The sequence below is a fragment of the Crotalus tigris genome, unplaced genomic scaffold (genome assembly GCF_016545835.1).
Source record: "Crotalus tigris isolate CLP2741 ecotype Arizona unplaced genomic scaffold, ASM1654583v1 scf7180000018101.4720394464:4744507, whole genome shotgun sequence".
NCBI lineage: Eukaryota > Metazoa > Chordata > Lepidosauria > Squamata > Viperidae > Crotalus > Crotalus tigris.
In genome coordinates, this window is record NW_024096823.1 from 3,647,623 (window position 1) to 3,660,550 (window position 12,928).

A 12,928-nucleotide genomic window follows, 5' to 3' on the forward strand; every position below is an offset into this window, starting at 1 on the left:
GAAAGAGATTGTTTTCAACTAGATGCTGTTGTACTGCATCAGCTACCACACCAGTTAGTAATTTGAAGTTGTTGGTAAGCAGGTAATTGGCCTGTAGTTACCTGGTGTTGCCCCTTTTGCTGGATTTTTCATTATTAGGTAGGTTTTCCCAGTTGTTAGCCACTTTTCAATTTCTCCTCCTTGTAGTATATTGTTGAACTGTTTGGCAATGAGTGGGTGTATAACAGTTAGATGTTTCAACCAAAACCCATGCAGTTCATCTTCACCTGGTGCTGACCAATTTTTGATTTTCTTTGCTCTTTTTTCTACCATTTTTGTTGTTATTACTAGTTCTTTCATTTCAACTTCTGTTTTATTTGCATCCACCTCTTTTAACCAAGCCGCATCCTTGTTGTATTTCTTTTGGTTATCCCATATCTGCTTCCAGAACTGCACTGTTTCTTCCTTGTCAGGTACTGACTGATTCCTTGCAGTTTCTCCATTGATGGATTGGTAGAAACGTTTCTGATTGGATTGAAATTGGAGGTTCTGCCTATAGTTTTGCAATTCGAGCTTCATATCTACTGATTTTCCTGGCTATAGCTGTTATTTGTTGCTTTATTATTTCCTAGTGCTTCCTTGATCTTCCTTGTTTCTAAGTGATATTTCTTGATTAGGTATTCTTTGGTCTTCTTGTTCTTCAGCTTCTTTTCTTTCATCTGTTCTAGCTTGCTTGCATGTGATCTTAACTTGCTGATCTTATTTTCTAGTCTAACCTTCCATTTTTTCTGGTGCACTGTTTGTTTTTTTTCTTTTTTTGTTGATTTTGCATCCCAGGTATTCTGTTATAACTGCAGCTGTGCTGTACATTAGTTGGTTTGTTTCTTGCAGTGAATTGGTGCTTATACTTGATACTGCAGTATTTGCATCTTTTAATGCTTGTGCTAGCTGTTTCTTTGGAACAAGCTTCAATGCAGGCAGCCTTATTCTGTTGTTTTTGTACTGTTCTAGATGCTCAGTTATTCTTTGTTTCAATTCTTTTATTTCTTTAGTTAGAGGGTTTGGTTCTTCCTGAGGAAGAGGTGCCTGGTTTCCAAATGAGAACAGTTGTATATCTTTGCTGGATTCCTTCACTGCCAACTCCCCCTAGTTTGCCTCTACATTCTGAATTACTTCTGGTAAGGCTTTGATTTCTTTGCCCTAGGTAAACCTTTGTAGTTCGTCCAATTCTGTTTCTGTGAATACTTTATTTCGTGTTATAAATCGGCGTTGATCTGCTAGTCTCTGTTCTGTTATTTCTGATTCTGGATGTTGTTCTTTCCACAACTGGTGCATTCGTTTTAGATATCCTCTTCTTGTTGGACTTGATCTGTAGTAACAGATCATTATTTCTTTGTTTTCAATCACTGTGTATCTGCGACGGGTAAAAATCTTTTCTTCCAATAGTTCTGCAGCTGCTGGCCTTGGTTGCTCAGCCAACAGTCCTGAGTCCTGTAACCCATTTTTCACCAGATATCCAGGAACTCCGATATCTAGCGTGGACCTTGTTAACCCGGGCGACGTCCGAGCCAGTATGGCATTCTGCAATTTACGTCTCACCATATTTTTTATGGGAGAGACACTCTTTGTCTGACTCCTCTGATGAAACCTGTCCAGTATGGTTGAACCTCTGGCATAGCTCTCATCTTCCTCAGAGTACACAAGCCCCACAACCACATCAAGGTAGTGCCTCACTGGGGGATTATTATTATTATTATTATTATTATTATTATTGATGATGATCATCGCAGAATCAGCTAGATGTTCAGACTGGATTTGGCATTTTGTCTACCTATCGAGTCCTTACCAAGGACCTGGGATAGGCAGATGTGGATGTTTGATGGTATTACAGATATTGTTGCAGGATGGAAGCAGTTCCTAGTAAGGCCGCCTTTTGCAATTGACTAATGGCGAATTTGTCAATGCCAGTGGTGTTCAAGTGGTGCTCCAGTTGTTTTGGGATTGCACCCAAGGAGCCTATCACTATTGGTACTACCCTTGCTTGCTTTTGCCACAGTCTTTCTATTTCTATTTGTAAGTCTTTGTATTTTGTTATCTTCTCCAGTTCTTTCTCGTCTATTCTGCAGTCTCCAGGCACTGCCACGTCCACTATCCAGACTGTTTTGTCTTTCTTATCGACAGTTGTTAGGTCCGGGGTGTTATGTTGCAGGTGCCTGTCTGTTTGAATTCTGAAGTCCCAGAGCAGTTTAATTTTATCATTTTCTATGACTTTCTCTATTATTATTATTATTATTATTATTATTATTATTATTATTATTATTATCACTACTACTACTACTATTATTTTTAAATATAATAAAAATAGAAAAGTAAGATAGAAGAGAAAAAGGGAAAAGATGGAGTACAACTTCCATCTTTGTTTCAATCAACTATTTCCTGTCTTACTCTTCTCCTCCCTCTTTTTTTTTAGTCTTACTTTGTAAGAAGACTAAAATAAAAAAATAAAAAGATTTATGGGAGGTCTAGTGGTTAAAGCACCAGGCTAGAAACCAGGAGACTGTGAGTTCTAGTCACACTTTAGACATGAGAACGAACTGGATGATTTTTTTCACAGCCTAACCCACATCACTGGGTTATTGCTGTGGGGGAATATGAAGAGGAAGGAGTATTAGGTACTGCCTTGAGTTATTTACAAAAATAATAAAGGCAGGTTAAAAAAATCTAATTCCCTTCCTCTTCTCTTTTAAACATTTTAGTCCCCAGATCCATAAATAATCAATTCAGTCTTTTCTTCTTTTAATGAGGTCCATATAAGGTTTCCATTCTTTCAAAAAGATGTTTATCATTTTTTTCTGACCAAACTGATCAACTTTGCCATTTCCTCAAATTCTGTCAATTTTATAATCCAATCTTCTACTGTGGGGATGTCATTATTCTTCCATCTTTGTGCAAGCAGTAATCTTGTTGCAGTTACCACAAATAATAATAATTTTCCATGTTTCTTTTCTAGTTCAGTGTCCATAAAACCCAATAGATACAATTCTGGTTTCATTGTAGTGGTAATTCGCAATATCTTTTACATCATCATATGGATTTGCACCCAAAATTTTGTTGCTTTTTAATAAGTCCATCATGCATGATAGAACATCTCCTCTTCTTTTTCACACTCCCTGCATTTTGGCATGTCAATTATTTCTGTTTGGGGCTATGAATATAACGATACTAGGAAACACTAGAAAATGTGCAGACTACAAAATTAAGTTTAGAGATTAATTTTGCTATTAGGGAAGCAGCTTGGGTTTACTGGTTTACTGATATAAAGGATTCCTGGAATGATTTGAGGCCCAAATCACAAACTTTTAAAAATTCAAACAACTAGTTTATATGGACTTTGAAAAATTGCTTGGTGATTGTATCAATTATAAGAATCAAACTTCAAGTTAAGAAGTGTAGATCAGTATATATATATAGGTCTTTGGTTGTTCGGGTTTTCTCCCGCGTAAAATTGGAAGTGTCTTGGCGACGTTTTGACGAAGTCCCATTCGTCATCTTCAGGCTGGTGCTTTCAGCTGCGAAAACCTCCAAAAAATCTGAAGATAGATGATAGAGATAAATGATAGATAGATAGATAGATAGATAGATAGATAGATAGATAGATAGATATAATATAGGTAGGTAGGTAAAGACTGAGATATTTTTTGTACAACAGTAGTATTATTTCAGAATTTTATATGTATAAATTTAATTTTTATTAAATAATTTTTAAAAGAATAAAAATAATACACATTTTGAAAAACAGAAAAGAAGTAAATAAAAATAAAGTATTAAGAATGGAATGGGATGGAAAGGAAAGGAAAGGAAAGGAAAGGAGTTATAAAAAAGTGAGTTCTAATTTTAATAGCAACAGTTACAATAACATTGATATTTTACCCCCTCTCTCTAAGGTAACAACTTAAAGTCCTTCTTTCCATCTTAGTCTTTCTAATCATCAGACATAAATCACAGATTCATGTTTTTCTTGTTTCAGCAAAAAACGTCCATAAGGAGTTTCCAGTTATTAATAAATGTACTTATTGTCCTTTTCCTACTCAGACAAGTGAATTTGACATCTGCTAATTCTGTCGTCTTTACCAGGCATTCCTCTGTTGTGGGCTTTTCAGAACCTTTAAATTTTGTGTGTATAATAGCCTCACTTTAGTTATCATATATAAAAATATTTTTCTAATTTTATCCATTTGTCCCAACAAGAAGAGTTCTGGTTTTATTTGAATATTAATCTTATAAAAATGTGTGTTCATAACCCACATTTTCTGAATATTTACAACCCACCAGGCATGATGTACCCAATAGTACATCATTTTAAATAATTCTTTTTAATACATCATAATTTCAGTCCTTTCAGCCACATATTTTCCCATTGTTTCATTAGTATATTTTGTCCAAAGTTGTTATTCCATTTTATCACAGGGTAAAATGTGATAAACTTCTTCCATTTCAAATTGCAAAGAAGTTTATACATCTTAGCACTAGCTTGTTCATCATTTGTCCATAGTTCAATTTTAAATGCTGCCTTGTGCTGTTCATTTCCAAATGTCTTGTTATATTAAATCTTTTTCTCCATTGTACATGTGAAAATCTTTGAAAAATTAAATCCCTCTATAGTCCATTGATCTCCTAATTTCATTTTATATTCTCTGTGCTCCTGTTATAACCACTTTTGATAAGTTAACCATCTCTCTTTACCTGCTGTTCCATTTTTTTTTAAAATATAAAATGCTTCTTATGCTGAGAACCATAATGTTATTTTGGGGCAAACTTTATCTAGTTCATGTTCTCAGTATGGCACTTGTAATTTAGTGATTTTTTTTTTTAAAGTCACATTAATCTTAACTTTAACATACCATAGAAAGCCATATCATCCAAATCTCAGGTCATGCTCTTTTAGTTCTGAAATGCTCTTATTTCTCAACAAAACTCACTTTTTCATCTAGACTAAGTAACAGGATGCAAAATACAATTTCAAATGAAGCAGTCCCAGTCTTCTCATTCCTTTGCATCTTGAAGGATTTTATTTATTTATTTATTTATGAGACTTATATACAGCTTTAAGTGCAAGCATTCTCTAAGTGGTGTACACCAGTAAGCAATGTATATATATATTTACATTGCCCCCAACAATCTGGGTCCTCATTTTACCTACCTCGGAAGGATGGAAGGCTGAGTCAACCTTGAGCTGGTGAGATTTGAACCGCTGACCTGCTGAACACAGTCAGCTAAAGTGGCCTGCAGTACTGCACTCTAACTGCTGCGCCACCTCGGCTCATATATTTTATATATAATTCTTGAATTTTTCCCTTGCATACAAACCTAGATGTATTTTTTTGCCATTGGTTAAATAGTATCCATTTTTGAATAAGGTGTAGTTTGAAAAATAATCACTCTAGGCAATACATTCATTTTTATCACAGAATTTCTTCCCAACAATGGCAATTATAATTTCTTATCTTTTAGCATCTTCTTAACTTCAGTTTTTCATTCTATGTTTTAACATAATTGTTTGGAAATAGCATATGATTCATATTAATTCACTTTTTTCTCAATCTTAAAACTAGCTTTTCCATCAGTTCTTTTTGCTCCTCCATTCATAATTATTCACAGTAACAACACATTACAGACATTCAGAATGGAAATCATGCCATTTCAGAAACTAATAAAAGGTTACATCTGCAATATTGATTTTGCTACTAATAAATATTTTTTATTTTATGTTTCATCTTTACAAGCCACCAATTATTTGCATTCCATATGACTGATATTTAAGAAGTGATAATTCAATAGAGGACATTATGATTGGATATGAAGCATTCTCCAGAATCATACCATACAATAAAATAGGCAAAAGTTCTCGGGTAGTTCCTCATATGATCTAACCCAGAAGAGGTCAGCTCTTAAAATACCTGTATGTACAAGTGTCTTTCTAAGACCTACACTCATTCAGAAATGTTCTTTCTTCCAAAGAGGTCTGACATCAATATATTTGAGACTGCATTTCATATCTTTGTGTTAAATCTACAAAGTTGTATGGAGAGGCATTGATGCCTGTTTGTCTAATTCTCTAAATTCAGTCCACTTATATCTTCAGGTAAAAATCAGAATTGATCTACAGTTCAAGCAGGATATGCTATTCCTCCTGTGCTTTGAACTACCAAGGAAAATATGTGATGTTCCCTCAATATTGTTGCATTTTCATATCCATCAGGCTTGGTTCACATGTTCATTGGTCAGAGATGATGGGAGATATAATCTATCACTAACCTATTGCTTTCTTCAACTACCACTATCCACAGACAGCACGGCCTCATCCAGTATGCTGCTGCTGGCATTACTGCTAGTAATAGCCCCCATTTTTTAAGCTTTTCAAGTTAATAAGACACATGTATTGACAGAAAGTACATTTATGCATAAACTATCAATTTATGTTTACAAAATCTGCATCCATCAATTTGTTCAGCACTCCCCACCTAAAATGATGAAAAAGGAGAAAGATGAGAAATCGAGCGGATTATCCATGCTTCATATAATCTCTGCAAATATGATCCATTTGGGAATAATTAATACTTGTCCCTGATAAAAGTACAGTTTTAATTATACATCTGAAGCATGGCCCAAATTGGTAATCTTATTCTCTAGTCCTCTAAGAAGACCAGACAGCTAAACAGGCTTCTTATATGTTGTCTATTGTGTTTTCAAATTGAATTCTTGTCCATCTTAATAAGAAGTGTGGGGTGCAAGCCACGTGACAGCATTTGCTTAGAGATGAATCATTGGTATTGATTTTCTAGACAAACACTGCAAATAGGAAATCCAATAGGCTAGAAGATTCTAGAGAATCATCGTCAGAAAGAAAATCTTGTAATTGTGTGGAGTTTGCTTTCTTCTAGCCAAAGTACATAAGTCTTTCCTTTAGTTCTGTTTAAGTGCTCAGAAAACCAATTTCCTCAGCACAGTAAATTTACAAAATCAAGACTTTAAATTCATGTTATAAACTTTCACCATTTGCTCATATAGTCACGTGACAATAATACAGTAACCCAGTAGCTTCTTAGGGAACTTAAGATTAGTTCCCTAATTCCATGTATGAACTGGGATGAAACCGCATTGATGTGGATAATGAATAGTTCGATATTCAGAATCAGATGGCGTAATCTATCCAGTGAGACAAATGTTTCAAAGAAGTGGATTACTGTTTATTGTACAGTTTTTGTTATTACAGGAGAGTGACTATAATCAGCACTCCGTATGTCACCTAATAAAAAAAGAATGAATTCATCTCATAGGATAAGATCTCCTATTATGTGAGAGACACTGAGTCATTCTGTGATAACAAATACATTTAAAAAGTTGCATGGATGGGGACACTTTAGGAAAAGAGCCAGCCACAATGAACTGTATTAGAAATAGAAAACAAGTGGCACCTCAGACAGTGCTTAATTTCAACACCCAATAACTCCAGACCCCATGACCAATGGTGAAAGTTTCTGGGACTTGTGAGTTGGAGGGCATGGGTTATTTATTCTTCGCCTCCATTACTGGCACAAGCCAAATGAATTCCAACAAATTTCCAATACATTGTGGTGCACAGTCTGATATAAACGAGGAACACTTATTTTCTCATTTAAGGGAAAGTTTTGAGATATCCATTCATATCCATTTCTGATTGGGTTTTAGAACTCATGTTCTCTGACTGCAGAAGAAATAAGCCTGAAGATATCCAATCTGGGTCAGTCATTGGGACCAAAGGTTTTGTCTTCAGAGCTTTCAGATTCATGCTTGGAGCCCATCCTCCCAGGGAACTTCTCTGTGTGCTTTTGGCTGTTCTGTGTGTGGTGTTTATAGGGTGCTGATGTGTGTAGCTTTTTAGATGCAGATTGGGGAGTTGATGGCAGGCCATTAACTCATTGCCGGTTGTTTCCTTGTGCTGCCAAGCCCTCACCTCCTAAGTACTTGATAAGCTGGGGGTAAATCAGTACTCCTGTTGATTGATGATTTCCCAGGCTTCAATCACTTTGGTCCAAAGCACACAGAGAAGTTCCCTGAAGATGGGCTCCAGCAGAAGTCCAAAAGTTTGGAAGACAAAACCCCTAGTCCCGGTGACAGAGCCAGATTGGATCTTGCAACATTATCCTGGGACATGCATATTCACCTTCATTCATGAGAAATAATTCTGAATGATTCCCAGTCACTATGGGTTTTTCTTTTAGTAAAAGGGGTGTTGATGTTTCATCAAAGGATGCTTTTAGATCCATTTCAATAAATCAAGTCCTGGCATGAAAGAGCAATAAGAATCATAAAAAACCATTGACTCTAAGTTAAATTCAGAAAGAAAAGCATTTTCTCTTAAGTGGGTTAATATTCTGAATTACACAAATGCTATTGGACTAAAACCCTCATATGGATAGTCCTCAACTTATGATTATTTATTTGACAACCATTCATAGTTTTTACAGTGCTGAAAAATGTGACTTACAAGCAGTCCTTGCCCTTACAATCATCACAGCAATCCATGTTCAAAATTCAGGCATTTGGCATCTGAACAGGAGCTAAAATTTCATATATTCAATCTCTCTATTCAAAGACTAAGATCTGCAGTTGTTAAGAATGAAATGTGCTTCCAACTTTAATTCAGGGAAAAAATGAAATGTTTTGCAGTCTTTGGATCTGGGGAAAAATTGCCATATAGCTGTCTGATGACAGGAGGTGAATACTGGCTTCCATTTTAGAAGAACATGAGTGGGCCATATAATATTTAAAGGTTGAAGAGTTGGCACATTAACATAAGCAGAAATTATTTTAGATTTTTAAACTTTTTAAAATAGCATTAAATGTATAGCTTATGATATAGCTTTGCTGGCTTCTTACTTCAAAATGGTAAGAGCTCTGAAGACTACCCAGAAAGAGAGAATACACTTGATGCTCAGAGTATTAAGATGTTCATCCCTGGTTCCTTTCTTCCAAGATGAATTTGAACTATTGACAGTTGAATTTGAGACACCACAGGAGGCTGTGAAAGTTATTGGAGGAAAACTAGACATAACTAACCAAGAAGAGAGAGAAGTTCATATAGAGCTTATCTCAGGAATAGCAACTCAGTCCAGCCACGAAAAGCCCAGGACAAAGAGATCTGAAATGTTCAAGGAAATTTAATGAACTTGCTAATAAAGGAAGGGTGGAGGTTCCTATGGCAATTTCCAAGACTCAGCTTTTGCTCCCCAGTTCTTGCATTATTGACGGCTGCGTGGTTCTTGTTTTCTTGATTGCGCCCTGAGGCTGAGGCTCTGGGCTTGACAGGGAGAAATGATAAAGCCAGGATTATTTTTGCATATCTAATATATGCTGGAAAGTACACTGGCAAATGTCCAAAGATCTCTACCAAATTTCTCAAGTGAGGGGGAAATACCCAGCCTAATTGCCAGATGGTAACAAGCCAATCTCAGCAGTTCCAGAGCAGTTTCTGGTTTGGAGAGAAATCACATTGTTGGTGTGGGAGCTTTTAAGCACATGCCCAGACCCCTTGACTTGGTTGCCAGAAGTGGCATTTGCAAATAAGGACGAGGCGCCCATGAGGAAACTGTTGTACCAATAGTGTACTCAATCCAATCAGCAGTTCATCATTTCCTCCCTTCCCTTTCCTCTCATACAGGAAGACTCCTGGGGTGATGGAGGGGGGGGAGAATCTTCATTTTTAAAAAGCCAATTTTCCATTAGGGCTGCAGACAAGCCCTTGCTTCACCGCAGCCACAGCCCCCAGCTCCTGCGGCATCTTTTCTTCTGTTGGTGAAACAGAGAGGAGATCCTTGTCTGAGGGTTGGCCCCACTGAGGTTAGTGGGGGCTACTTCTGGGGAGGTGGGCAGGACTGTCGTAGAAGAATGCTCTTTGAAAGCAAGAGGAAAGAGAGCTAGGAAATGGGAGGCACAGAGAGACCGCACACGCACAAGGAAGAAAAAAAAGGCAATTAAGCTAATGCAAGTTGGGTGTCACAAGGTTATAGATATTTCAAGAGCTGAGCAATTTACCGTCTGGAAAAGGAGGCAAGCACTTGCATAAAATGTCCCTCAGTTCAGATTTATTATGCTTTTAGTTGTGTTCTATGTGCTACAATTAGCAGTAGGTGCCAATAAGGCATTCTCTCAAGGACATGGTCATTCCATACCATCTGTTATTAATTGCATTGTCCTTTCCACAGCCAGCTAGAGGGGAAAAAGTTCTCAGACAAGCACCTGCAAATTCTTACCACAGGATGACCAGCATTTAAAAATACCTGCAGCAGAGGAAGAGGGGGCAGGAACTTGGAATTGCTGGGAAGGAAGAAGAAAAAAGCCCACCCAGATGTGTCTGAAAGGTAAAATGAAAGCAAGTCATGTAAATGAAGGAGTCTTGTGAAAGCTCTTCAGGCTCACATTGATCATCTCCTCCTCCTCCTCCTCCTCCTCCTCCTCCTCCTCCTCCTCCTCCTCCTCCTCCTCCTCCTCCTCCTCCTCCTCTCCCCTGCTAATACTTTAACTTCTGCCTGCATTGATAGCTCCTCTATAAAAATCCTACTGCAGAACAATTAAAACTTTCCATTGGAAATATAGCCGTCAAGCTTATACACTTTGGTGAAGATATGGATAATTTAATAGCTTTCTGTTTGCATTTCTCTCCTCTGCTGCTCATAAAACTAAGAACCCAAAACAATAAAAAATGATTTTAAAAAAATGAGGGGGAGATGGGAGAGAGGATTTCATGTGCACCTATGAGGATTCTTACAACAGGAGACAATAAATGACAGCTTTGATTCTTGGAATATCCAGGTTATATTCATGGCTGGCAAGAACTGGAAGAATCAGCAGGTCAGCTGACAAACAACACTGATCTAATGTGTTAATGGCATGGATATATTCTATGCATCTTTTCCCATCTTTCCAATTAACAGAGATCTCTTCCGGCCTAATTTATATTTCCCTTTCCTCACTACTCTGTACAAGCTATACCTGTCTTTCAGTCCCTTGAACAAAAAGGACTACTGAATCAACTCTATGCATATCAATAGAGTATGATTGAGTATATCTGGCACATAAGACTATGCAATTCGAAACTATTTACACAATTCTGAAACATTCTTGAACAAAGAAATGGAAGGAAAGAAGTGGGCAGATAAATAACAGGATAAGTGTAGTCATGCCAGAAAACGTGATAAAGCCATGGTTTTCAAGGAAAAGGAAAAAAAAAAACCTGGTTCTATAAAACTGGTAACTTCTTGTCCCCGAAGTCACATTGAAAAAAGATAAAAAAAATATGCCAATTTTCTCCCCAAATAATCTGCCTTATATTCCAAGCCCATATAGCACTGGCAGTCAATGAAAGCTTAGATTTAAAGAGTGCACATAAAGTAGAGATTTGGAAAACTTGGTCTCAGTGATGACTTTTCTTTCAAAACTCCTTTTAGACAGAGACAGATTTTGATTTTAATCAGGTATGGGCATATGGAAGTAACTCTTCCTTTACCGTGTCCTCCACTTGCAGCAAGGACTGCATTTTTACCTTATATTCTTGAAATTTCATACACGCACAAATGCTTTCATGCTACATGGTGTTTAATTTGGCTATAAGGTCAATAAAGCATTCAAAATATTATGGTTTATAAATGTATGAAGCGGTTTAGATCCTACCTTTCTATCCTCCCCTCAAGGTCCATAACAACAGAACAAATAAAATACAAAACACATTTCATCAAAAGCAGCAAAGCAAAAGAAGAAAAGTACCATGCCATTATACAAGGTAAATTGTTTCAATAAATTAAAAGGTATTAGAAAGGATCTTTACCTGGTGGAGAAGCAATGACAATCTCGTTATCTGATAAGGGAGAAACTGTTTCCAGCTGGGGAACCACTACTGGAAAGTTCCTTTTCTGGTGGCTCTGGATGTCCCTTAGATATCAGACGAACCTAGAAAAAGAGGCATATCTGTAAGACATATCTCGGTGGAGTCTTTGATGCTGTCTAAACTTGGTTGATTTCTTGAAGATGTTTCATTTCACTAAGAAGGAAACAAAAAAAAAATCAGAATACATCTTCTCTAGCAGCCAACACTTAGACAAGCAACAATTAACACCAGACAAAAACAGTAAACAATACTCTAATCAAGAAACTGCCAAGGAGAAAACCACAGTCCCACCAAAGCTAGAAAGGCAAGCTAAACAGGGAGCATACTCAACATTCACAGGTACTAGTTACCTGTTGGGTAATGAAACATCTGTAAGAAAATAATCAAGCTCAGAGATCACCAAGGACTCCACAATTTAACCCTGAATCACAAATCTTCTCTTCTATTGGTAGCCTATCTCAATATTCATCAAAGGTGAAAGAACCAGCCCTCTGAGTACCATGACCCAGTGACATCAAAAGTCAAAGCCATTGTTTTCAGTTGGCCTTGAAAATGGTCAAGAGCTATTGCAACTAATGAAGCCTCATCTTCTGGATATTAATACCTAGTTTAAAATGACATGAACTTTGGGTGGTGAGGACATTTCTACTTGAGTGACTAGTTCACAAAGGGCCCTTGTGGGAATGTAGCTTTCCTCATTCAACTCAGATGATCGGTTCCAGGTTCACAGTCCAATGCTGCTCAGGCTACAATTCTGAAATAGCTTAGTCACGTCAAAGCTGGAACAAAGCACAATATTTTTTTTTAAACACAGCATATTGTCTTATGGCCAGTAGAGAATATTGAAAACAGGCCTAATTTCACATCTCTGTACAAAATAAAATTTATCAGGCAAAATGCCTTGTAATAAATATTGTTGCTTGTCTGTTTGTTCCTGGCAGGGATAAACTAATATTAAGTACAAGAACAGAAAAGATATTTAATACAGAAGTTTGGTTGATATAACATTGAGAATCTGAAAACACT

General features: G+C 36.8%; 1 long non-coding RNA gene across 1 annotated transcript in view; it reads right to left on the reverse strand.

Moving 5' to 3' along the window:
* The window catches only part of LOC120310001, a 41,155-nt gene extending 29,189 nt beyond the window's left edge, over positions 1 to 11,966 (reverse strand). The window contains exon 1 of the long non-coding RNA XR_005557243.1: positions 11,843 to 11,966. This is a non-coding gene — a long non-coding RNA (uncharacterized LOC120310001). The remainder of the gene's footprint in view (positions 1 to 11,842) is intronic.
* Between the last annotated feature and the right edge of the window lie 962 nt (positions 11,967 to 12,928).